This window comes from Protopterus annectens, chromosome 5.part0 (assembly GCF_019279795.1).
Source record: "Protopterus annectens isolate FY-2018-M chromosome 5.part0, PAN1.0, whole genome shotgun sequence".
Lineage (NCBI taxonomy): Eukaryota > Metazoa > Chordata > Ceratodontiformes > Protopteridae > Protopterus > Protopterus annectens.
This window is the reverse complement of record NC_056735.1, coordinates 1,664,631,277-1,664,658,297: the sequence shown is the minus strand read 5'-3', so window position 1 is coordinate 1,664,658,297 and position 27,021 is coordinate 1,664,631,277. Positions and strand designations below refer to the sequence as shown.

Here is a 27,021-nt window from a genome sequence, read left to right as displayed (position 1 = left end):
AAAAGAAAAAAACTCTCAAATAACGAGTTACTAAAGTCAGGTTGGTGAAAATACAATATCAGATAAAATATGTATTGAAAATAATCTCTATATACATAGATAGATGAAAGCAGGTGTGTGCTGTTTAGCATATAGCTATGACTTACCTCTTATCCTACAACTATAAATGACACTAATTTTCCATTCACACTATTCTGATATTACACATCATAGTCTAGCACATTTATGCTCACCATTTTTTCTCACTTCTCTCACTGACAAAACTCAAGGTGACCACTTACAAATTTTTCTACAGGTAGTTTAGAGTCTGACATTTAGTAAACTAATCTGCTGTAATACTCCCTGTTGATAAAATCACTGTTCTTTCATTCATTTGCTGTGCATGTGCACACCAGCATACAGACTTATGTCAGTGTCAGGTGTAAGAAATGCTTATGCTGTCCTTTATAAACACATTCATCTCTTAAGAAGTTTAAGTTGTCCATTTAACTCTAACGATTGAAATGTTGCAGCTCCAGTGACTATCAATGTGTGTTTGATTTGTAAGAGAAGGTTAAGATAACAATTGTCCCCAACATACAAGTCACGAGTTACATAAATTTAGCAGAGATATTGTTCCTTTACTTTACACGCAGCAGTTAAGCAGGCAAAGAGGAAAAAAGACTCAGCATATACTTACATAGTTATTTCTTTTTCTATTTTTGTTAGTTTGTTGTATATTGCTTCTCCATGACCATAAATTATAAACACGAATGGTTCATCTCAGGTAGAGAAAAATCTATTTCAGTTGTTTGCTGATTCTTCTATGTATGCAATGGAATTGACTTTTTTGTCAACAGCTAAATGCTACACTGTTTCTGCATAATAATTTTTTCTATGACTCATACAAATTCAGCTTCATTTGTTCACTAGCACTTCAGACATGGGACATAACAATACCGTACACTGCGTGTCCAATACCAGAACCTGCCCTTTCCCCACTTAATCTGTCTTAGACTTACCCAATCAAAGCAACACTGCTTCATCTGTTACATGTAAATCTTCCCAGATAAGTGACCCTAACAACTTAATAATCTTGAATGCATCTTTATACAAACAAGATTGATAAAGAAGCAATATCACTTGCAAATCAAATGAAGACAAGACTTCATATATACTCTTCAGCACCACTTCCAAAAACTGCTTACCAATAGGCAGCCTGCCGTCAGTAGCTAAACATCTCTCTCTGTCCCACACTTTCAACATTCTGACAATTAACCTGAGGTTTTGTAAAATCTACCTAACCAATAAGCTTAGTAGCTGCATTCAAAGCCACTAAGTGAACACGGTTCAAACTCACAGGATCACCTAGCTCCCACCTGTCCACCACATATCTTGTTACTAGCCTCTCTGTCAGTGGGGGTATCGCAAAATGGTAATTCACCCAGAAAAACAATAAATAATAACAAAGGTAAGCTACACATCTTCCTAGTAGACTTAGGCCATGACTGCTGAATCAACCACCCTGCTATAACATGCCAGTTTCCCAGACCTCCACCTACATGGTTGCTGGCAGCTCTTCTGCCTTTAGGGCTATAGCCTGAATCATGCAAAATTGAAAAAGAGACAAATTGTCAACCACAGTATTCAGTTGACACGTGATGTACCTAGCAGAGAAAAACAAATTTATCCTGTGAGAATGTAAGTCCAACTTTCTCAATGAAAGTTGCACTTTGATAGATTTTGTGAACTTTTTTGACAAAATATGCACTATTAACTCATTTTCTGAAAAGAAAACTACCCTCTTATTTGCTTAAATCCATATGACAAACCACCATTGTCACCCAAATGGGCAGCAACTGTAAAAACGCAATATCCTCCTTCCATCTCAAGGACCTGAACAAATTGTTCTCCATTCACCAATCTGGTGATCCTATTTCCATACTGTAGGTCCATTGTCCCTAATTATCCTTCATCAATTCCAAATCTGGGGAGCACAAAACAGGGGTTCTGCTTTAACCTGTAGCAAACCACTTGCTACAAATACAAATGTACATTGTATCAGGTGGTTTGCTACTGCTACCATACATTCACTAAGTACTTCAGCCCTTCAGCCTTGATTCCAATTACAGTTCCAACACTGTAATAAAACCCCATTGGCAATTGCTGATTGTGCCTCCCAACACCTTGCACCTGAGACTACTATTTAAAGGCATACTCCATGTCATTACTGACAAGATATTGTAACTACTGTCCTCCCAACACAAGACCACAGGTTTTGGTCTTAGACATATTATGTGTTAGCCCTAAACAATGTATCAGTATTCCTGTTAGATACCTCGGGTCTACAACTGGCAGTATACTGGAAGGATTGTAGAGAAATTTCCAAATGGCATAATTTTTTACTGTCATCCTGTTGTTAATCTAGCCATTTCAGTGGAGTATGGTTAGTCACTAGGTTAATGCAATTACCTAGCAGGTAGTACTTTGAAAAGTACAAAACTCACTTCATGGATATGCATTCCCATTGGATTGCTAAATACTATTTACCTGCATTGCTTAAGTTTTGACTAACGTAGCTGACAGAGTGCACCTCACCTTGAATACCTTGAGATAATACAACTCCCAAACATATCTGTGATGCATCTTTATACACAACAATTTCCTTAGTAAAATCAGAAGTCACTAACTCTGACTTAAAATGCATTATTTGTAGCTCATTAAATTCTCTCTCTGCCTCAGGAGACCATTGAATTGTCGTAGGACCTTTTCCCTTTGTAATATTCATAAAGTACTGGGAATATTTACAAAATGACTGCCCACCTAGTCCAAGGAAAGCAGTTAACTGTCTTGTAATGGGGGAATAGGCTAGGTTTTGTATCCCATATATTTTCTAGTTGTAATCTTCCCACACTTTTCTTATAAAACATCTAAAATATTTGGTTTCCACCATAGTCAAGTTACTCAAATATTTGGTTTCCACCATAGTCAAGTTACTATTTTTCATATTCACAGTTAAGCTTTCCTGGCTTTTACATTCTATACAGACTTTACTTTTGGAAGTGAGATTCCCATTTCAGTAAGTGGATGACCATGTCACAGAGGCATAGCTGGCTCAACCAGGACCCTGTGCTGGTACCACGAACCAGCACCCCACCCCAACTCTTCAAGTGAAAAGCAAAAAAGCACTTCACTGCATTATTTTACAGTGTAGCAACTGGCTTATTACAGTCATATCCATGCTCCACAAACTCTTCCACTGAAGAGACAAAAAAAAAAAAGAGTCAGCTCTACTATTGGCACACCAACCAGGTGGCCTGATGCATTATCGACCCCCCCCCCCACCTCCTGTCCGAGCCATTCAGATATAGTTTTTGTGCCTTGACCTGACCTTCCTTCCATATATTTTATTTAAAAATTGTTAAAAAGGTAATCATTTTTTTTCTTTTAAGTTGTAGCAAACAGATGCTGAGTTTATAACCTGCCTGTACAGAGTGTTCAATGCTTTAGTTAAAAAAAAATCCTCTTTTTAAACTGTTGAAAACTGTATGCTACAAATGTAGTTAACAGTTGCTAAAGTTTATACTCTGCTTACATGGAACACTACAACACTCAGGTTATAGTTAAAAAAAGAAAGATTTTCTTTTCTTTTAAACTATAGCAAACTACTTTCCCCAATATACCAAGCAATTGCTACAGGTTAGACTACACAGAGAGCACTGTAACACTCATGTTTGACCTTAAATGCAATACCAGCTTTTTAAAGCTGCTATTCTGTTAAAGAAAGATCAAGATCAGATGATCATGACCCCATCTCAACACTTTGGACCCAGGGCAGTTGCTCCTCTTGCCCCACCCTTGCTACACTACAGCCATGTCAGCAAATTGAGAGTGAGGTTTTAATAGTTTATCCATTAGTTTCTGAAGGGTAGCTGGATCTCCATGTAGGTTTAACATATGGATAATGTGCTATTTTCCAGTATCCCTTTTGTCAAATCTAAAGTTGTTAAGTATCTTGCTTGTCCTAATTTCTCTGTCAACCCAACAATTCTGGATATAGATAGTTATTAAACTTTAAAATGGTATTCAATTTTCTATAGTTTATAAAGAATATGATATTTCCATCAAAATTCAGAATTAGCAGTATCAGGCTTCTCCATTCACTCTGTAAGTATCTTATTACTCCTAATTTTAGCACCTTCTGAACTTCTTTTACTAATTGCTTCTGTAATTCTGATACTTATGATAATCTCAGTCTAACGTTCAATTCAGATGTCTCTGCATTTGTTCTGTCATTTTAGTTTTCCTAGGGATTCAGAGAACATTTCTTTATTGTTTAATATAAATTATTTTATTTCTTGATACTGTAGTTTTAAAAGGCTTTCTCTAACTGTACTTCAGGTAAAGATTCCCTAATCTGTCTTGTGTATATTTTAACTTGCAAACTAACCACAAAACTTTCTGCTTTTATTCCATTGTTTTAACAAATGAAAGTGACAGATTTGCTGTATCTTTCTCTTTCCTGGTTATCCAGTCTTGTATTTCACTGCATGTATTCTTTCCACCACTTGAAATTGCCATAGCCACTTATCCAAAACGGCTTTCCATGGAAATACATCATCCCCTAAGTTGTGTTCTCTAAAAAGGGTATTCTTATGTAGGTGCGTTGCATACTTATCAGCATCTTAGTACAAAAGATCTGGACAAAACAGAAAATAATGGGAATACAAAGGACCAAAACTAGAGGCAGATTTTAAATATTGCTGTTATAAACTTATAAACTTAGAAAGTTGACAAAAATAACAGGGTTTATGTTAGCATGCATTTTCTGAAGGATGTGAAGTCTGAAAGTCAAATGTATGTCATTATTTAGGGATTTCAGGCCTCAGTGATTTGCCAGAAAACCACAAATTTTACAAGGGACAGACCAAAAATATACGGCAAAAAATCTGGACAGTTGAGAGGTGTGGGCTTGTTACTTCTCTTGAACTGACTGCTTGCACTCCATTAATATGCTAGCTTTAGTTTGTCCTATAACCCATTATAATGTGTTACTGTATTTCACTTTTAAATGCTGTCATCTCTTCTTCCTAGGTTTCTTTGGAAAAATCAAGCAGTCATCTGTGATGCCTATCATGCAGGACCCTATATGAGGTAAACCCAGTAAAAGCTTGAGATAGCTCTCCTATCATGAATGGCAAGTTGGGTAACAAGTAGCCCCAGTTCTTATTGTCTGCATCAGTGACTTTACTTAACTTGAATGTCAGTGGTTTATCAAACCTCTGTATTAAACCATCATTCTATGGATTATACACTGACTTTTGTAACTGCTTAAATTTGAAACATTGGCACAAGTGATGTAATACCATTCATATAAAGTACATGCATTGGTCAGGAAGTATTTGTTTAGAGATACTCATTCCAGATTGAAATCATACACATTCTCTAGCAATAACCTTAGGATTAACCTTGAATAATATACGGTGTCTACATATTTTGTAGCATTTACCATTATTAGCCTGTGCTGATGCCCACCATTTCCATAAAAGTGCAGTAAACTGGCATTTCCATAATTGGTGTTAGAATCAGTGGACTCTTAAATACAAGATAAGGTTCTGTTTTCTGACAGTCTGGACAAGAAACATGGAACTTGTCTATTTCTTTCATTATACTTGTGCAGTAAATTCTAGCTAACATTCTTGTATTAGTTTTCTCCCCATCCCCCTGTGACCTCTTAATTGGATTATGGATTAACTTCATTATTAGGGCCTTTTAATGCTTTGACACTAACAGTTCATCTAGTATATGCTCCCTATCCTTACTTACTCAATATAAGAGATCATCTGTTAACTGAGAGCATGTAGAAAAAGTAATTGGAACACCTGGAAATAAAATATTATACTTAAACTAATAATATAAATTAGTACTCAGAAGTATATAACTTCAACTGACATCCTCAAACGTTATCTTTATAGATCCACAGACATCATTTTCTAATCCAAGGCAGCCTCAGTCTGGACTGGTTGAGATCATGTAACCCCCATATTTGAACCCAGAGTCAAATTTTCTAGCCTATCCCTACTTTTCTGTACACCCAGTCACTTTCGCCCACCACCACCATCATATGACTCCCTTTTGGATCTGAGGACGACAAACACAGCACACATATGTATCTCCACCACTGTTCTAGCACAGCACGTGGTCTTATCCATTTTCACTCATTTCTCATACATTTCTCAGAACACCCCAAATCCCATCCATCATGCTTATCTGTTGTCGAATTCACAATTGCTCTACAACTTAAAAACTAACCATTTTTTTCCTTGCCTATACACTACAGTGCTAATACTAGCTACAGAAAGTAACTAAAACAGCAATATTAATGTTCCTATGTTCTGTGTTTTTCTACAATATATATATCTGCAAAAATATTAAAATGCAGCATCCACCAAGAGCATTATCATATATATATATATATATATATATATATATATATATATATATATATATACACACACACATATATATATATATATATATATATATATATATACATATATAGGTTCACGTTATAATCTCGAAATTCTGAAATACCGAATTCCAGAATATCAAGATCATAAAGCCGAAATACCACAATACCGAATGCTCATAATCGCGAAATTCAAAATCCCGTCACTTACATACACACACTCACATATACACAACTGCCCCCACACACAAACAAAATTAACCTACACTAGAAACAACCCTAAACCTCCCGTACTTATATATTCTAATTCTGAGACTGCACAATCACACACACAAAGGCAACTCATACCCACACATTTGACAGCCCTTTGCACACACACACACACACACAAGCACACACACACACACACACACACACACACACACACACACACACACATCACAACCAAAACACACACTAACATACACTACAGCACATAACCTACAAACTCATACAAACTTACCTGCACTTACATCCATTCATACACTGCAACACCAGAATCTCCGAATTTGGGATTTCGAATTTCGCGCTTCTGGTGTTTCGCGATTCCGAGCGTTCGGTATTATAATTTTGGTAAACTGAAATTTGGTATTTCCGTTTTTCGAGATTTTAAAGGGAACCCATATATATATATATATATATATATATATATATATATATATATATATACATACATACATACAAACACACACATATATATATTATCTATATATTCTATCTGCCTATTTATGAATTTACCATTCACTCTGCTAAACTACTTCCTCTTCTTTCCCAAATGACCACCCGTAAAGTGCAATAAAATATTTTGGCTCTTTAGTCTCTTTTAAATGTATGAGGTAACAACAGGAATCCAGTACCAAAATTATCATTCACATATGTCCATATTTGACCACAACAACCAGCCAGCTGCCAAGCAATCCAGTAAGCTTAAGTCAAAGATTATTCCCTTTATCTGTCTTTTCTTTTAAGTGTATCTGTTAGATGAGATATCCTTAGCTAGACAAAGTAACAAATCTTTGACTTGCAGTACTTTCTTGACAGGTTCAGAAAAGCAACTACTTGTACTCTGGCTGTCTAGGGTACTAGAGCTCACCTCACCGTTAGCTTGGTCTACTGGACAAAACCTGCTGAGATGGCTTTTGTCTTACTTTATCCACCCAATCAAACAAAGGGACCATATCATCCAGGACTTGCAATATAACCTTTGCTACCTGGTTGCCCCTTCCTGTCCTAGCAGTAGTTTCTCCTGAGTTACCTGATTCTGGCTCCAGCCTACTGGTTGACATTCAGACACTCAACCTTCATCCAGCTTTTTCTTACTCCCTCTGATCTGCTAGCTTATCCTGGAAATAGGAGGAAGGAGGTTAAGTAAAAATTGTTTGCTACCAAACATGCTGCAGGAACTACAGTAGTATACCATGTAACATGTTATTGCTAACTAACCTCATCATTTTTTGACAGTGCACAAGCACTGTTTTCTTCTTGCTCATATAGCAATATTCTATAGGAAAGGTTTATTTTAGATTTATGCATTGCCTGCCTGCCTTTTTTCATGGGGGATAGGGATAGCTGGCAAGAGTGCAATAATATACGACACATTCCTAAAGGATGTGTTATTTCTTTGGCGTCTAGTAAAACAAACAATTTTAACAACTATTAGTGCCTTGAAGAATTTTCCTATGCAAAATATTTGTTCATGTGGGAAGTAAAAGAGATAATCAGCAATGGGTGTGTTACTTGGCACTGTCTAAATGTCATTAATATAACTTGCTGTAGTGTAAGAGAACAAAAGAAATATCTAAAAATATTTATGATGGAATGTTTTATATTGCTTATGAAAACAAATTTCATTCTTTCTCTAAGGTACTCGAGATAAGCAATATAATTCACTTTTCATTCCCTCTTGTACTGTTTTCGTAGGTACAGTACCTACATTTTTTCATTCTTTTACCAACAGCCTGAGGCCCAGGAATATTTAAAAAATCCTACAAACAAATGAGGGCATTGACTTAGAAAACACCCTGAACACACACAGCATCAGAGTACTTCAATAGTAAGGTACCCAGGCTGGTGGTAGCACTGTGGGTACAGGTTGAAGAGGTTGAAGGTAGAATTCTCACTAAAGTTATAATATCATTCCACTGACTGTTGCAACAGAGGCTCCTCCCTCCGTTACAGTGGCACTGTTTGCTTCTGTACTCAGTAGTATTTTTTATCTGCCCCCCCCAACACACACACACATACTAAAAGGAAAAAAAATGCCTTTCTGGTACCCCTCACTCTTTCCTCTTCTATTATATGACCCAATAAATCCATTCTTTATTTTGCATTAAGAGCAGCCCGAATATGTACCCTGTTTTTATATTTGTTTAACCACCAAAGAAACTCAGAAGGTTTCATTTACATTTGTGCTTCTGAATTCAGAAGAGCATAATCTGGAAATTCAGGCAGTATGCAGAGAAAATTTTGCACAGTGTAGCTTTATACAATGCCCCCCAAATCACACACACATATACACTTTTTCATTTGTTTGTGGTTAGTGGTATGTGTGGCTGTGCTGCACCCTAGGACTAGAAAATGAGTCTGTGTTGAGCGACAAAGTCATCAACCAATTAGTTCCCTAATTTTTTAACCCTACTGTAAAATATATTTATGCATGTTTACCAGCCATATCACTGTATAATCAACACTGTATAATCAACACGTCTATTTTTTGTTTTGTTTTTTTGCTTGTTGTTTCCTTGAATTATTCATGTATCCAATGCATTCCATTCATTTCAGCATGATATGAGAATTTTGCAAGTTGCCTTTTGAATGCCATTAAGTATATACAATGTAAATTATATACATAGTCAAGCTAAATGAGTAAAGAGGCATTAGATGTAATTACCATGAGTCTGCTTATAGAAGTCATGACCGATCTGTCTGTATTTCATGTAGTCATAAAAAAGGTTGGCAGTTAGAAGCCATGACCTACTAAGAGATAAATAAAAGGATTTTTTTTTTATGGTGGGCAAGCATTCCTTCATTTTGATATGGGTGACTTCACCTCCACACATTCCTTGGTTATATATATGAACTTCCAAAACTGCAGACCGTCATGGAAAAAATGAATACCCCATTCTCAAAGATATGCCAGTTTTTCCTTTACTGTTAAAGTATTGTTTCAATCAATGACTTGTCTATATGGCCATATGGACAGACATATATAACAATGAGCTGTAGGACCATGATTGATGCACATTCAGCAAGAACCATTATTTAACTTTTTCATTGAGGTCAGAGGACAAACAAACACAACTACTGCAAACTACCTTTAAAGATACGGCCATGATATTAACAATATAACTGTGTAATGCATACCGAATACATTGGCTTGTGGGAAACTATGTTATTGGTAAATTTGTCTCTTATTTAATTGTTTAGGCAGCTGGTGGCACTTCCTGTAATGAGTTTCATGATGAGTGGTCATATGACCTAATATTAAAAAAAAGCTGTCACATTTTAATCTGCTGAGCTTAATTTTTATTAACATGTAAATTTTATAAATCGTGCCATAGCTGAAAACATTTGATTGGTTTTGCATACAGTTTACCACACTATTCAGTTTGTACTATAACACTGAGAGATGAGGTTGAGTCTTTAGTGATGACAGGTAGTATACATAGTAGGAGGGTTGGAACAAATGATTTCTTTCATTGATAAGAACTGGTAGCAACCTCTTAAGTGCTTAAAGGCTGTTCAGAGTACATAATAGGAGCCTACTTTTGAACATTGCACAGGTTGCACAGGAAACTTGCTTAACTTAATAGAGCATTTCTGTTGATTATCAAATTAACTTTCCCCATAAAAGAAAGTACATTAGTAGAGAAACAAGCAGGAGAGACAGCCACAGAATAATTAATATTGTTGTTGCTGTCAAGAAGTGGTTCAGTGATATCTGCCCCTTAGACACAAATGTTATTTTTTGAGAAACACTTATACTCATATGCATTCTGCAACATTGATATTCTTTTTAGATAATGAAAAGTTGTTGCTGTTGGCTAACAAAAGGATATCCCTTCCATGATCATACATTTTAGCCTTTATAAAGAAAAGAAATCACAGCCCAAAAAGCTCAGAAGAAATTGCAACACTGCTGTGGTGGTGGTGCTGAGGTAGCGTTGTCGCCTCACAGTAAGATGTTGTCCTGTTTGATTCTCAGCTAGAGTGTCTTCTGTGTGGAGACATGCGTGAATGGGCGTACCTTCGTTGAAGGTTGTGCGTCAGGGCCAGCAACTTGGCACGTAAAAATCTACTGGTAATCATTAGTGGACCGGAGTTCCGCTGTGGCGATCCCTAACTGGGAAAAGCCGAAAGACACAAGACTCAGAAGAAATTGCAAACAGATGCTGTCTCATGAAAACAATCTCATTGACTGAGAACAGCCAGAATCTCCACTACCTTATAATGATATCAAAATATTATGTTTTAATGGCTGCTTTGAAAAGTAGACCAAACAAAGCCTCACTTAGTGAAAGGACATTGTGGACATATGTTCTATAGGTTTACTATTACAAGGTCGAACGGCACTCCTTCGACTGTCGTATAGTCGACAACGGAAGGTCGAAACTGATAATCGCGAACTCAAAAAAACAATCTAGGAATGGGTTTCAACATGGGTCGAGGTAGGGGAGATGTTTGTAGTTCAGAATAATATGAACACCTACCTCAACCCATGTTAACACCGTTCCTAGATTGATTTTTTTACTTCGACATTCGACATTTACGACCTTCCTTTGTCGACTATACGACAGTCGAAGGAGTGCCGTTCGACCTTGTAATAGTAAACCGTTCTATAATATCTTCCAAGTGACGAAACAAAATGAAACAGAATATGGTACAATTTGAATACAGATATTCTCAGATTGATGGGTATGTTTTGTATGAAGAATTGCTTTGATTTCTTATCAAATGGGGCTTGACCTGTTCCATGAATTTTAAACTAAACTTTAAAATGTATATTGTTTATGCAAAGGCAAAATTGTAGTTTTCGTAGTCCAGCAATAATTTGCTCTGTATGCACTGATGCATTGCTTGTAGCATCTAGCATAAGTACTTTGTTAGAGACATAGGAATCTTAGGCTTTTCAAAAAGAGAAAAATTAATACCTCCTTGAGTATTAGCGTAAGACACTGTTACAAGTCTGAAAAATAGATGGGCTTGGCATATGCTGTAATGTACGTACGTACATTTATATACCATATTTATCCCTAGTCTAACTGAATATTCTCAACCATCTCTATCCATGTATGTTTCAGCCAGTTCCTTTATGTTTTATTATAAGTATTTCCTTATTAATTCATTACTATATAGGCTTGCCTGTGTATGTTTTCAATACAAGATCAGTGAGCTACAAAACCCTTGTTACTTATGTCCCTGAATTTAGCTTACAGTGGTTACAGTGTTCCAAACTTTTGCCTACCCTAGGGATTATATGTACTATTTCAAAATATTCTGTGTATAATCTTTTGAAACGAACAGACTGCACATCATTTTTTTCAAATTTTCTGCTGTTGACTGTAAGAAGGATTAAGTTCAAATGCCAGTTGCACTTTGGTTGTCTTAACACTAACAAAAATTCTAACATAAAACTGTGTCTAAAAGGATGTTCGTATTCACCACAGTATAAGTGTGAGTGAGAGAGAGAGAGAGAGAGAAACAGACAGACAGACAAAAGACAGACCAATAAATAGATAGAGGTGGGGGAATGTGCAGGCAATCAAAGTCTTAGACTATCCTGGTTTAAACGACTGTATTTCAATCCAACCGATGCTTAAACTTAGATTACTAAATTTTTAAATTTTTAAAAGTTTGTTACAAGAGAATGTTTTTGAGATTTAGATTTTTAGCATTATTTTTATTTATAACTTAACTGCCATTCCCTTTCAAGGGTTTTGGAATGTCCAATAATGTGTTTGTAGTACTATTGTCTCACATTAATTCCAGTTAGCTTTTTGGTTAATGTTTAATTTGTTTGATCACATGACTTGTTTTTTTTTTTTTGTTTTTTTTTTTTTTATAAAAGGTTGTTTTATTGATAAAAGTGCTTAATGGAATGTCTTTTTAAATATTATTAAAGTAGATTGTAACTTTTACTTTCAGGTCCTGTGGCTTTTTAACCCTGCAACAAGTTACATTCAGTTTTTATGGTTATTAGTAGTGTTCCTGAATGTTTCTCCATTTTTTTTAAGATTATGTGAATAACTTGAGTAAAGATTAACTAATTTGGATAATCATGCTTATAGTGAAAAATGTAGTGGTGAGGAAGTGAAAAAATACAACCCCCCCCCCCCCAATATAGTGAACACTGTATGTGCAGGATGTAGTTGAGGATAGTCATTTGGGATCAGTTTGATGATGCCTATTGTATGATACTTCACAGTATACATGTAGAGATACATGTAGACTTATAGGAGCATATATGTAGTATTGTAATGCAGAATAGAAGACTTGGTTGAATATTTTAACTAGTTTATGGAATATTCTAAAGACTGAAATATCACGGTAATGATGAGGAAAATGTCTTCATGTGTGTATTGCCTGAAAGAGGAAATTTGAGAAATGATCTAATTTATGTAGTTTGGGAATCAAAATGCAAACAAATATAAAAAATGTTGGCAAATGTAGCTTGTTGTGAGTAGGACATTCTAGTGAATTGTGACTAAATACATTTCAAGTACCAGGATTGGACTGAAGCTATTATGTATATTAGTAATTATTGAGGGATTATATAAGGGGAAATGCCCAGTCACTAGTGTAAATTTTAAGTGTACCACGCATAAGAACTGCACAGAAAGTATGGAATATTCTGAAATGTGTGTCCAGTAAAATTGTTTGTTCAAGTTAAAATAAATTCTGTATGTACATAAATGCATACATACAAATAAACATAAATAAATAAATAAACATATTTTCCAGGCTCTACCAGCTGAGGACATTAGACATATCATTCTTCATATGCTAGTTTCCAATTAGGCTTCTTAAGTAATGGTCAGATGCACTTTGTTATTACAAGATGTTAATTAATAGCAGTGGCCATAGAGTGTCCTCCTGTATTAGCTTGTTGCCTAAGGTTAACAAATTATGCTGAAATTTTGATGATCTCCCTAAACTAAATTTTTCATCCAATTTGGAGAGAAACATATAAGGAAGAGCAGGCAGGGAAATGGAGTTTTTTTTTTCTTATCTCACAAGTGAAGTGACTAAAGAGTTTATAATGTACAGTGTAATGCCACTTTACCTAGTACCCCTAACGATAATGTGCATATGGAATGTCACTTGGTTCTGTCTTGCTTTTCAGTTGCTACCATGTTAAACAAGAGTGCGGATGCGCCCTGACCATCTCCAATGTGTCTGCATTTTGGTCTAGTCTGAAATCTTTCTATGCAAATGTTGAACTCAATTACAATATGCAAAATTAAATGAAGATTTCACATAAGATACTTTTTGACAATGTACAGCAAGTATCTGTGAGGCACATTTTTAATCCATTAAAATTAATACTCTCGATTATTAGCAGAAGGTCTACAAAATTGGAATAAGTTATCACTAGACCACTGGGAGAATCTTGGAGTGCAAAAGAGCAAATCTCAACAAAAAACAAACAGAGAAGTTGAGATGGCAGCTCGGAAATAACGGAAATTTTTGACAAGCAAGTAACTCATTAATTGAATGGGCAAATCTTTAAAATGAGTAGTATTTAAAAAAAACAAGCAACTCAATAAACCAAATAAGCCACAGTTCAACAAAAGACATGTTATGAGAGCTATGTGACAGTTATGGTGATGAAACTGACATTTATCTTTAGAATACATTCACTAGTCTATACTCTTTACAGCAAATGAGCTTAGCCCCATCTTATTTAGAACAGATTGGAAAGAAAAATCATCATCTCATTCATTATACCTCTTACTTGACTAGCAATATTAGTATTCTGAAGCAGTTTTTTAACAAGAAACATCTTTATGAAATTATCACCTATGACGTAGGCAATCATAGATTTCTATAAATGAAAACAAACTGTACTAACATATTTTTAGTTGCAAACATTATACATCACTTATAATCTATCCAATCATTGTCAGACAAATATTACATAGCTCATTCAAATCCTGCCTTCTTTTAAACCTTATTCCTCCTCCATAACATTATTCTGCATATACTATTCCCACAGTTCCCATTGTCCCTATGTAATTTGCTCTTACCCTTTTTAAAGATCCCATTTACAGTTGTTTAATTTCTGTTACTATATTCACTACTTTTTGTACAGTTGGTTTAGACTTTGATTCCCATTTTATAGTAATTGCTTTAATTAGACTCAGGAAGGCCTTACTATGCAATTATGATTCTATATCATAGCTCAAGAAATAATTTCCTTAGTTACAGCAATTTGATCACCCAATATTTCTGACAGAGTAGTCTGAAGGGAATTTTTAAAATCTGCCAACTCATTAAAATCCCCAAAAATGTGCTCCCAATAACCTCTTTTGTTCTCCATCACACCTCCAACATTTGCTATCTACCTGACGAAAATTCTATAGAGTCTACTTGGGTACAAATACCTGTGTAAACAGTTGCTAGCAAAGATCCTACATTTTCTAGACTTTCTTCCATATTTGGGAGTCATACATATATCCCCAGTTGTTTCTTTGTGAATTGTGTATCCAGTCTCTCTGAGCTAGTATTCTGAAGCAGTTTGGCAGAAGAGTAGAAGCTGTGGCTGCAGAAATTACAGCCTTTCATCAAGTATAACTACAGAAAATAAGGAAACACATGTTGCTGCATTTCTTTGCCTAGTTAGAGATTATGCATTTAAGGTACTTGATATGATGCATTTTACTAGAGAGCAACAGATTAAGTTGCTTTTTGAAAAAAAAATAGTCACTTTTTTGAACCATAAAAAATTTGCCATGCACTTGCTATTTCTGTTTCATCAAAATCAGGATAGCAGGTATCTGTAGATGCCTTGTGACTGAAATGAGTCACAGAGCTTATGTCTGTGAGTTAGGTGAGCTGTATAATCTGTTATATGGTATTAAAATGACAAAGTAAAAAGTAAACTACTGTTACAGTAGGAGCTGACTTTGGAGTCTGATCTGACCTTGGGCAAGTTGTGAGTATGATTAAAGTAGCAGAACTAACTACCACTGAAATTTTGGTGCTAGGTCAGAGGAGTCAGAAGCAATGTTGTCCAGGGATTGATGTAGATGAAGCTGTTGAACATGTGGTCTTTGATTCAAACAATACAAATTAGAATAATTATTTGGGTGGTTGATGTGTGAAGAGCACACGGTTTCTTCATAGGAGACAGAATTTCAGCAGTATTGCCATACTAAACAACACTGGGCTGAAAGTTGAATATAAATAGGCAAAACATTACAGCATTACATAAGCTTGATGCAAAAGCTGAATGTAACATTTTAACTGGTATACATCTAGAGAATCGAGCTTGAAGAACTGTTTATAGGAATCAAAAAAACGTCACTACTGATTTATTCTGTTAATACAGTGAAACCACTATGTCAAAAGAAGTTGTGTTGCTTACAAAACAAAGGGTATGATCTACTATTTTGTGTTGATATAACTATTAAATATATTGTGCAGATTAGTATGTGACCAATTAGGCACAATTAAAGGAATTTGTGGTAGCAAAGTGCCAGCAAAGAGCAACAGAGGTCACTATGAAGTTAATCAAAACAGTCAGTTTCGAACTCACAGGGACCACATTTTATATGTTCCGATTAATGATGTGAAGATTCACAAGGCCAATGATTTGCATATCTGTGAAGTGAACTGGTTAGTTCATATAAGTAATGATAATGCAGGATTTGCTTCACAAAGTCAGTGGATCATATGTTTGTGAAGCAATTAGTGCAGAGAATGAAGGCTATGAACTGTTAATGAGCTGATTCATGTAGCCCAGGGTTGATTCCCTCAGGTTCCATTTGTCTACTGTGTGACACTGAGCAAGTCACTTAACCAGACACTGCACTGGGGTAATTGGGAAATTAGGCTAGGTTCCTCATCTGTCTCCTAGACCGCATGCCTGGTAGCTAACCATGAACATATTTGTGCAGTGCAGCCTATTAAAACCAATCAAGCAAAAGGCAGTATGCAGTGATGCTTAAAAGCAAAATGAAGTACAGACAGGAACTAAAATATTTTGTTACTTTGGAAGAATGTAATCATTGGTTGCTTGGACTTCAAAATTTATTACCAGACTTTCTAAAATGCATAGTAAGACATTGAGCTGCAGATGTTTTATCAGAATGACCAGATGAAGGAGGAAATTTTCTGCACTTTCCATGATGAAAGTCATTTGTCACAAGGTTTGTTCTTCAGATCCAACAAAGTGAAAGTGCCAAACCAAGTATAAACATGCTGGAAAGAATACACTAAGCACAATTAGCATTGTCAAATATAAAGAAAGGATACATGACATAATGTTTTGGCCTGGTATGTCTCATCAAATATGGTAAAACAATTTTAAGCCTGCAATTTGTTTAATAAGAGCAGTACAAAAGATACTATGCATCGTTATGCAATACCAGCCAAGCCATGAAGTACATTGCCATGATTTATTTTATTTCATTGGCAGTCAATATCTCATGTGTGTGTTAATTATTATGCAAAGTATGCAGATGTTGGTAAATTATGAGTTACATCTTCACAACCAGTTATTACTCTGTTGATTTTTGACATGTCAAGTCCCAGTCACCTTAATATCCATTATGGCCAACAGTTTGTCATTTAATTGCTTTGTTTATTTTCCCTGGATTAAGAACTTCTGCTTCTTTAACGTACTCACTTTCTAATGAGTAAGTTGAGAATATAATACAAACTCTAGAAAATGAAAACATACAGTAAAAGTGTTTTACTAACTGAAGAATATGTTGATGTCTTGTTCTGCCTGGGAGAGAAACACTGCATTGCATCCAGTTTGATTATCACCATCTCAGTTGTTGTTGAGAAAAGAAGGATAACAAAGTTGCGTACTTCATTATTATTACTTCAGCCAGTGAAAATAGGAAATGTGTAATCAACTTGGCAAAGAGGAGAAGTTTCATACTAATGAATATCTGCTAAAACAATGTCTCTCATACTAATGAATATCTGCTAAAACAATGTCTCTCATACTAATGAATATCGGCTAAAACAATGTCTCTCATACTAATGAATATCGGCTAAAACAATGTCTTTTCTGAGACTTGGAGTTGTTAGTATTCAAAGTTTGTTAAATTATTGGAGTAGTAGGAAGTTGCTGCTGTCAGTCAAGCCAATAAACTAAGGTCCTGCGATGAAGAAACCAGAGATGGACAGTCACCCAGGTATAGCTGAAGATACTTGTACAAAACAAGACTATTTTTACCTCATGACAGTGAAATTATAAATGTGAGATAGTGCCAGAAAGGGGTAGTTCAACTCAATTATTGACCCACATTCCAATCAGAGGAGGATGGCTCATTTGGGAATAACAAAATAATTACTGGTTACAGGGTAGCATATATGGACCTGGCCTTATCCACTGGATGTTTCCAACCTCTCTTTCCCACCCTGTGAGCGGCCACAGTGGACTAAGCATAGTGTGACAGTACTGGGGATACTAAGGCATGATTAATGAAACTCAAAGCAAATAATTGTCACCTGCAAGGTATGCAAAAGGGGGAAAAAGAGATTGTTCTAGAACTGCACAGTTATCCTAACCATGAATGCATGACAGTCACCAAAATGACTGTGTTTCCAGATATTAAAAAAGTGCCTGAATGTTATATCTTACTCAAAGTATGTGCTGAAACAGTTATAACATTATCTACTGCTATAACATATGTAGTTATGGTTGGGTAAGTAAAGAGCTGTTCAATCAGAATGACTTTGTCACCTGTTATGGTTGCAAGAAATTATGCATACACTTGCTATTTAGTAAGTGTGTGTGTGTGTGTGTGTGTGTGTGTGTGTGTGTGTGTGTGTGTGTGTGTAGGGGGCTTCGGTGTGTGTGTGAGGATGTGTGTGTGTGTGTGTGTGTGTGTGTGTGTGTGTGTGTGTGTGTGTGTGTGTGTGTGTGCATGTATGATTATACTAATTCAAAAGTATATCATGCGATGTCCTTAAAATAGTGTAGACTATATCACTACTCATTTATGTAATGTGTACTTTAACTTGGAATATAATGATGTGCTATATAGCATGTCACCATTTTAACTGGTACTCATAAAGCAACTATGCATGTGGGATATCACATGGTTCTGGCTTCATGTACTGCCATATTAGTAACGAGCATGAATGCATCCAGACCATCCCCTGTGTGTTTATAAGTTTTTACTGAGTCTGAAATTTTTTGCTGCAGATACTGCACCATATATCACACAGTTGACTATGTTAAGTGCAGTGCTTCAAGAAGTGGAGCCTCTAGCATAGGTCACATGGCGTATCTGGCCTATAAAAAAGCACTTTAAGAAATCTCAGTGAATCTAGTTATGAACAATTTGCTTCATTCTGTAGTATACTCCTTGTCTTCAGTGAATTGGTAGTGGCCTGTTGTTCCTATTTGCGGTGACTGCAAACACCACACAACACTTTGTGGTAGCATATTAGAATAAGCAAAAGCAGGAACTAATGATCAGTCAGTCAGCTAGATCTGTCAAAGGCCTCTTATGAGCATGAGCAAGCAATTTTCTCATATTATACAATCTTGTCGAAATTTTCCAACATATACATTTTGAAACATAAGACAGCCAGGAATCAAATCTGCCCATGCCCAGTATGGCATCCATTCAGCTTGTGACTTGTGCTACTGCAGGTTTATTTTAACCAACAGTAGTTTTGTCATATTTTTTCTGTCTGCTAAATTATGTCCTAGGATGTATATTAGCTATACTTGGATTCTTGAATGCAGCTATGTTTCTGATAATAATTCACTGTTGTGAGGCAAAATGTACTAAATGGTATAAAATGTATTATTGATGACTGAAGGCCATGCTTACCTTTATGTAGCCTTACCTGTTTTATTATGGGCTGCTCACAACAAACATGCACCTCTTCCAAGTCTGGAATTATGATGAAAAATGAGAGAATCTCTCCCAAGTCTGTCCTTATGATTACAGTTGATTGCAACCACCTCTGCTGTGGAACCAAATATGCTTACTTCTGCCTGCTTCCTAATACTCTGCTGTTTGGAGCAAAGCTAACTATCTGCCTGTTATAGAAAGCTATGAATATCACACTTCCCACACATCCATCATCCTGACTTCCTGTCTAGTGTCATGAACGGAGATCACCTTCGGGTCCTCCCAACAACATCTTCCCTTTCCCTCAGTGGTCACCATGTATAGATAATGTGAGTCATTTGCATAAGTGTGTTTTGGCATCTCATTATCATACCACTATAGATCCAACTAGGGAAGTGCAGCAATTACAGTGTCTCATTCTTGGAAACTGAAACTTCACCCAATTTGAATTGTGAAAAGCAGCGTTGTGGCTAATAACATGAAGAGGAGCAGTGATATAACCTCAGCATGTGGCACTTCCATCAAAAAATTAATCCACGTGGAATCTGACCCCTTCATTTTTGCAAGGATAATAACTTTATTCTTTTTTTATATATTCCTGAGTTTAGCCATATGTTCTGTCCCTACTGTCTGCTTAGGAAAATTGTTTTAATAATCCACTAACATTTTATGAAAAAAGTAGCTATTTTGATCTTCCTGACCATTCCATTCCTGCAAATACATAACAAAGTAGACGTTTGTGTTTTTTTTTGTTTTGATCATATGGTCTCTTTGATATTTTTCAAGTTTCTGAAAAGTCGTTCATCTGACACAGACCCATATATCTGACCATGCAGGACCGGCATCTCCATACAGTGTGGAATGAAAAGATTTCCATCTTCCGCACTGCAATGTGATCTCGGAATTGGTTTATTTAAGTTACGGGGGCTGTGTGTCAATCATTTGGTCTCGACCATATGGTCTTCGACATTCTGAAATGTCGACCATGTATAGTAGACCCTTGTAACAGTCATGACCTGTACACATTTATTGAGACAATATATGTTTATATGAGAATGTTTTTAAGGAGATATATTAGGGTATAGTTTGGAAGTATTAGTCCTGGAATCTTAATGTATTACTGAATTAATACTTGTTTGTATCAGAATGACTTACCCTGAGTTATACACTGCATAGCTTTGCTAGAGTAATAGTGTATTACTATACAAACTGATTGTGTGCTATTACTTTTGACTACTCTAAGTAGTGAGCCTAATAGACTGCATATGTTGTATATAATATTCAAATGCTTATGATGAGAATGTCATCATAAAATGATTGCTGTTGTAAGATTCTGTTTGGCCTGAAATTCTGAGTTATGCTGCATAAGTTTGTGTGCTCATCCATTGTTCTCCTTGTCTAATATTTCTATCTTTTCTATCCTTTCTGTTTCTTCCAGCAAAAAAACAAAACTGTCTCTCTCTCTGAAACACCATCCTTTCATCTAACAATAAACAAAAACAAGACAAGCTTGACTACTGCTCACACATCCTGACTTCTTAGCTTAGTCACACAGGTACATTTCAACAGGGAACTAGGAGTGTACATTATAATGCTATTAGGGCCACTGTATTATTCACTTAAGGCTTAAAGTGGATTGTTGTTCCACTTGCTATTGTCTGTTGAGTAATAGTAGTGAGAGCGCAATGTCCTACTACAGAGCCCATGCTTACAACGTTAAACAACATTTATTATATTACTGGGTGGCCTTTTCCTCCTTCGGATAAGTGGTTATGCTCTTACTGATGCTCTCACAACCAATTTTAGCTTGTTCCATTTTCCACTCCTCTCTGCAAACTTTCCTGCACTTAGTTTGCTGTGAAATTGTAACTGAGGAAAGCTCACCTGTAGATTCATAGTGTTTTGCAGTACTTTGCTCCTTCTAAACAGCTCTGCTGTAACTGCAGTCTGGAGTAGATATCTCTTGTGGTTCCAAAACTTGTGTTAGACTAATGTTCCTATTAAATAATATTGTTCCACTGACAGCATAACAGATATAGACTCCTGCTGGTGTTGGAGCTGTTTACTGATATGCTGCCTTCCCACCCCCAGTTCCCCAGCCAATTAATTATAGGACCTGTTCTCCACCTACAACTCCACCTATTTCCCACCCCTCTTCAAGGCATACACATACATACAGACATACACTGGGCACAAGAACACATACACAATTCCTAAATCATCTGTCTGCATTTAAGCACTTTAACTTTCTTTCCTATCTCCTGTTATATTTACTAACAACAGTGATCACAACATACACCATACACTTCACTAAGGTATTTACTATTACCCCTCCTATATTCATATCCCAGGGTTTTATCTCCTCTTTTTCTGATGTATCTCTCTAAGAAGCTACAGGCCATGCTTCTCTTAAATATTACTGCATCCTTACTCTTCCTATTTTATCACCCACAAGTTACCATACATCACTCAGTCTTGTATGCATTTCTCCGACTATATATTCCACCTCTAACCATTCAAATCACCCCACTTCACTATTAATACATAAATGCATACAAATATTTCAACCACGGGCATTAATGCCCTTCTAGCTTACCAATATACCAAAACACTTGTCCCGTAATAGTTATCCCGGCTCTTCTTAAAAATTTCTAAACTAGCACTTGCTTTAATGTAATTTGGTAGTCTGTTCCATGCATCAGCTACTCTGACAGAGAACCAGTTAGTACAGCTCTCATTCCTATAGAATCTTCTACATAAGCTGTCTGATGATTCTCTAGTACTTTTTGTTAACCCCAAACATTCGCAGAGGTAGTTGTCACTAAATGCCCTATATACCTGAATAAGATCTCCTCTTAAATATCTGTAAGAGACACTGTACAAATTCAGATATTTTAGTCTTTTATAATAACATACATTTTCACATCCATGGATACCCTTGGTATATTTCTGTTGTACTCTTTCCAGTTTATTCATGCTTGTTTTCTTATAGGGTTTCCATATCGTTATTCCATACTCAAGTTTGTCTAATGTAACTAGCAAACAATAACTTCATTATTTTTGATTTCCTAGACTTTATAATCTTTTTATACAACCTATAGTTCTGTAACATTAACCAATTGGTTGATATGATTAGAAAAACTCATAGCTGAATCTACTCATATACCCAGGTCCTTAAATGAGTCTACAGTTTCAATCACTGTATTAAATATTTACCTTTCAATTTATGCCTACAAATCTCATATACTTATATTTTATGTATTTATCAGCATATTATTCTCCTGTGCCCAAATGGTCAATTTAGTCAACTTATTTTGCACACATGCCTTATCTGTAACACATGTAATCTGCTTACCCAATTTCAGGTCGTCTGCATATAGACTGTAGAACACCTAAAATGAAAAAGTTAGGTCTGAAAGATGCAATCTAAACAAGTAAGGGCCTAGGACAGAGCCCTGTAGGACACCCTGACTGTAACCAAGGATTTCATCTGTCCAGTGGCTGTATGATACTTGCCATGCCCTGTTTGTAAGCCATGCAGCTATCTATCTTATCAAGAATGCATCAATACCTAGTTGTACTAATTTATTGATCAGTGTATGACCCTGTCAAATGCTGAAGTTAAATCTATATAAATTACATCACAGCACAACCTTTCATTCATAGCTGTTATATTGTTATAGAGCATCATGTCACAGGTGGTAATAGATCTGTTTTCAACATATGCATGCTGATTTATGGTTTCTCAAGTCCCAACCTATCCAGTACTGACAATAACTTATCCAATATTACCTTCTCCATTATTTTTCCACAACATGAAAGTAGACTTAAGGGTCTATATGATTCTGGGTTTGTCCTACTCCCCTTTCCCTTAAAAACAGGTTGATTAAGCTCATGTCTCCAATCTTGAGGAATCTCCCCATGTTTATATGATCTAGTAAATAATAGATATAATGGTACTGTAAGTTCTTTCTGAAGTGTTCTTAGGTCATTGTTACTAATTCCGACTCCTCCTTGTGCTTTGTTTGAATCCAGTTTGTGCAGTTCTTTTTCAGTATAATCTAATTTGATTCAAGTGTCTGGGGTTACCTGGATGTCACTAGGACAACCTACCACCCTTTTTGTGGAGCCAAACTGTTTTGCATAAGATTTTGTAAATATATCTATAATCTGTTGTGTCTGAGAATAAATTTTAGAATCTCCACACAGTTTATCAGTTTGTGTGTCTTTACTCCTTCCACATCTGATGTATCTATAAAAAGGATTCCTATTAAGCTCAGTATCTTTATATAAATTAATCACTTCAATTGGATACAAAGATTTATCCAGTCTTTACTTCAGATTCACTTTACTAAACTCTCACACCTACCACACCAAAATAAGGGGTCTACTTTCTTAACTCGAACGTTCAAAAGTTTGAATGCATAAAGATCGACACGTGCATCAAACTCATAAACATTTGAAAGTTAATAAAGAAAGAAAATACACAGAAAAAAGATAGAGGCAGGGGGGCAAGCCCCCTGCACCCTCCCACACCCCCGCTACTTAAATATACCAACTCCGAGACTGCACTACATTGAAGTAAATGGAAATCTCCACCTACGGAGATTTCCGTTTACAGTTTTTGATGGCTTGCACTTTTGATGCATATGGTTCGATTCATATGTATTTGCAGTTTTACGCTTTCACGTAAATAAAGTAGACCCCAAAATAAGACTAAATGCTACAGTTAAACTAAAACAAGCTTGTCAAACATATCCATTTTTTCTCTCTTACCACTCTTTGGGGAAATTCATCCCAACCCAGACCCTCCTTCTATCCTGACATCCCAGCAACCACCAAAACTCATGCCAAGCCAAACCTCCTCCTACTCAGCCCACCCATCTCTTTCCAAAACAGGGACCACACCACCATCACCAAAACCATCAAAATCCAACCCATCTATCTCAAACTCGCCCAAACAGCTGAAATTAGTTTCTGTAAATACTCGCAGCTCTATAAAAAAAATTCAGAACTCCATGCTTGGATCTTCCACAATCACTGGATATTCTTGTCATAACTGAAACATAGCTAAAGCTCCATATAATTAACTGACATATCAATTTATGGTTATAGTATCATCAGGGCTGATAGACTGAAAAAGAGGTGGTAAACTAGCTTTTCTATACCCTGACTATCTTGAAATCCTACCCTACAATATAAACCTATTCCCAAATTCCACAACGCTGAACTCTTCATCCCCCATCTTTAGCAAAATAACCATAAGCAGCTGTGTATTATAGTACTCTATATTCCCCAGGTAATAATGCTACAACCCTGGAAAACATCCTAAACTGGATCTCACATACAGTTTCTAAAGAAAAGATAATCCTAGGTGACATTAATTTTGATTAAATGGCAGATTATCTGTACAAAATATCCAACTAGCCTAAACCTGCTTGGATTTACTCAACTCATTTCCTCACCCACACATTATAGATATTCCAAAAACAGTGGCTCATTTCTTGACTAGTTAATGGTGTCTTAATTCCACCAGATTTATCACCAGTGACACTTTCTCTGATTACCTCAGTGATCGCCTCCCTGTAAATGCAAACAAACTCGGTACCCATCACTTCAAATAACTTAATTACAACTTCTGGTAACCTCGCTAATTTTAACCCTGATGTATTTAACAGAATTCTACGCTCCTTTCACTGGTCTATTGTAAAAAATATTCCACTCGGTGAAGTTGTACACAAATTTAACTCACTTTTCCTGAAAACCCTAAATAATCTGGCTTCAACTAGAGCAAAAAGAGTAAAGAATAACCATACTTGTGGGTTAGCCACTCAAAGCAGGCACCTAATGTAGGAAGGAGCTAGGGCTTGGAAAGAATAGTTAAAGTACAGAACTTCTCAAAACCTACATTTTAAAGAACTATGTAACCATACTAAATGACAGACTATTGTAAACAAGAAAATCTACTTCAGTAACCCCCTTACTAAATCAGTTTTCCAACCATCCAAAAAATTCAGATCTTCTGTTAGTAAAATACCCCATCCTGGAACATCCATCACTCCTAATCCTGCCCCAAATAGCAACACTTCCTGTGAAATATCAGCCCAGTTTGGCACACATTTTCTAGAAAGCATTAAAGCCCTTAGTAAAGACTTTCCTCCCAAGAATACTGGAATGCCCTCTCCTCAGACAGCAAACACCCCCTATATCACCCTAAAACCTATCCCAGCCTCCTGCATTAAATTGCTACTTTTTAAACTGAAACCCTGTTCTCCTTCAGTAAGCTACCAGTTCTGTAGCCTGTCCCGTCTGTTCTAATTAACAGATCTATCAAGGAATCATACATTTCTTCTTTATGGAAAATATTCTTTACCATCACCCTTTATAAAGGAGGAACCTCATCTAATATAACCAGTTTCAGATCTATTGCCATATTATCCCCTTTGTCAAAGATTCTGGAGAAGTGTATTCACAAGCAATCTCTTCAACATATTCTAAGGGGAAAGCTCCTGACCCCCACACATCATGTTTTTAGATCCAGCCATAGCACTGCCATGCCCTGATAAACTTTCACAGGTACTATTAACAAATCCAGAAATGAAGGCAAACTTGTTTTCTCAGTATACCTTTATCTCTCCAAAGCTTTTGATGTAATCTCTCACCAAAAACTTCTCTTCCAACTGCCTTCCCTCAGGCCGTCACAACCCATACTACTATGGTTTAACAACTACTTAACAAACAGACACCAGTCTGTTAAATTATTCACTCTTTCTCCCTTGCTTCCTGTCAATCCCAATGTGCCACAGGGCTCCTTTCATGGCCCTCTACTCTTTAATATATTTACTAGCAATTTACATAAATCATCTCAACAAGCTTCCCTCATGCAAAACTCTTATGATTCTACCCTAATATGCATTTCTGGCAATGTAATTCAAAATCAGAGAATTACTCAAGAAGCCTTTAATTCTGTTAAAAGTTGGCTACAGGATAATCACCGGCTACATTAAATCTTAAAAAACTAAATTAGTTTTCTTTTTTCGAAATCCCATTTCCTTGAAAAAAAAATCTTTAAAATTTCTTCCTTAAATATTATTATTATATTAAATATTATTAGTATACCACAATTGAAATTACCCCACATGCAAAACTACTTGGCATGACAATTGATGGCACTCTTAAATTCATTGTACGTATCCACAACAGCATGAAGAAAACCCATCAAAAATTAGGCACCCTACATAGAGTAAAGAAATTCCTTACAGACTCTGCCAAATTCTAGCTACCACTTACCTCTTAGCCTCTATTTTGTATGGATCCCCTATCACGACCAACCTACAAGTATCACCTAGTTCTAAACTTGAACAGTGCTACAACAAAGTTGCCAGATTTGCTTACAATAAACTTTACCATACCCACCGTTGTTTAGCACTAAAAACGCTTAACTGGCTCAAGCTTCCTCACTACTTATCTTATACTCAGCTTACCTTA

At 36.1% G+C, this 27,021-nt stretch overlaps 1 protein-coding gene across 7 annotated transcripts in view; it reads left to right on the top strand.

Moving 5' to 3' along the window:
- Nucleotides 1–27,021, top strand: part of ERG (ETS transcription factor ERG) — a 2,569,778-nt gene that overhangs the window by 1,885,434 nt on the left and 657,323 nt on the right. For 2 of the 7 annotated variants that reach the window (XM_044071456.1, XM_044071457.1), the window contains one exon: nucleotides 5,074–5,133. The exons of the other annotated variants lie outside the window; for them this stretch is intronic. The gene's annotated coding sequence lies outside the window, so the exon portion shown is untranslated. The remainder of the gene's footprint in view (nucleotides 1–5,073; nucleotides 5,134–27,021) is intronic. 7 annotated transcript variants of the gene reach the window in all.